The 1,056-nt window shown below is 47.8% G+C and overlaps 1 non-coding gene across 1 annotated transcript; it reads right to left on the reverse strand.

The window, feature by feature from the left end:
• Positions 1 to 725: 725 nt before the first annotated feature.
• Trnar-gcg lies at positions 726 to 850 on the reverse strand. Its single transcript has 2 exons — positions 814 to 850; positions 726 to 760 (listed from the first exon to the last, which is right to left on the reverse strand). It is a non-coding gene; the product is annotated as a tRNA-Arg (tRNA).
• Between the last annotated feature and the right edge of the window lie 206 nt (positions 851 to 1,056).

Below are 1,056 nucleotides of genomic sequence, written 5' to 3' on the forward strand. Positions count from 1 at the left end.
GTTTTTCACAAGCACTCGTTTGATCCTCATACGCAGATCTAATGGTTTCTACTGCACAATGAATGCTTTCTTTTAAATTATACATCTCAAAGTACTACACCGCAGGAAAAAATGAAAACGTCGGAATAAAAGTTCAAATGTGTGTGAAATCTTATGGGACTTAACTGCTAAGGTCATCTGTCCCTACGCTTACACACTACTTCACCTAATTTATCCTAAGGACAAACACATACACCCATGCCCGAGGGAGGAATCGAACCTCCGCCGGGACCAGCCGCACAGCCCATGACTGCAGCGACCCAGACCTCTCGGCTAATCCCGCGCGGCAAAACGTCGAAAACATGTCAACTTATTTGCTTTTATGTTTACGAAATTGGCAATTATTCCTTGGAACAAATAACCTACTCATTTCTAAGCTACATTATTACATGGCAATGAAACGATGTGGATCAGGCGTTGCCCTGTCTAAAGCGGTACATCTGCATGGCAGATGAAAATGAAATAGCTACGTCTTCTGTAACAATATAAATAACAAAACATGAAACTTCCTGACAGATTAAAACTGTGTGCCGGACCGAGACTCGAACTCTGGACCTTTGCCTTTCGCGGGCAAGTTCAAATTCAGATGGCTCTGAGCACTAGGGGACTTAACTTCTGAGGTCATCAGTCCCCAAGAACTTGGAACTACTTAAACTTAACTAACCTAAGGACATCACACACACCCATGCCCGAGGCAGGACTCGAACCTGCGACCGTAGCGGTTGCGTGGTTCCAGACTGTAGCACCTAGAACCGCTCGGCCACTAACACCGGCTCGCGGGCAAGTGCTCTACCAACTGAGCTACCCAAGCACGACTCACGACCCGTCTTCACAGCTTCAATTCTGCCAGTACCTCGTCTACTACCTTCCAAAACCTCACAGAAGCTCTTCTGCGAACCTTGCAGAACTAGTACTCCTGCCGGCCGAAGTGGCCGTGCGGTTAAAGGCGCTGCAGTCTGGAACCGCAAGACCGCTACGGTCGCAGGTTCGAATCCTGCCTCGGGCATGGATGTTTGT

Source organism: Schistocerca americana, chromosome 1, assembly GCF_021461395.2.
Source record: "Schistocerca americana isolate TAMUIC-IGC-003095 chromosome 1, iqSchAmer2.1, whole genome shotgun sequence".
Classification (NCBI taxonomy): Eukaryota; Metazoa; Arthropoda; class Insecta; order Orthoptera; family Acrididae; genus Schistocerca; species Schistocerca americana.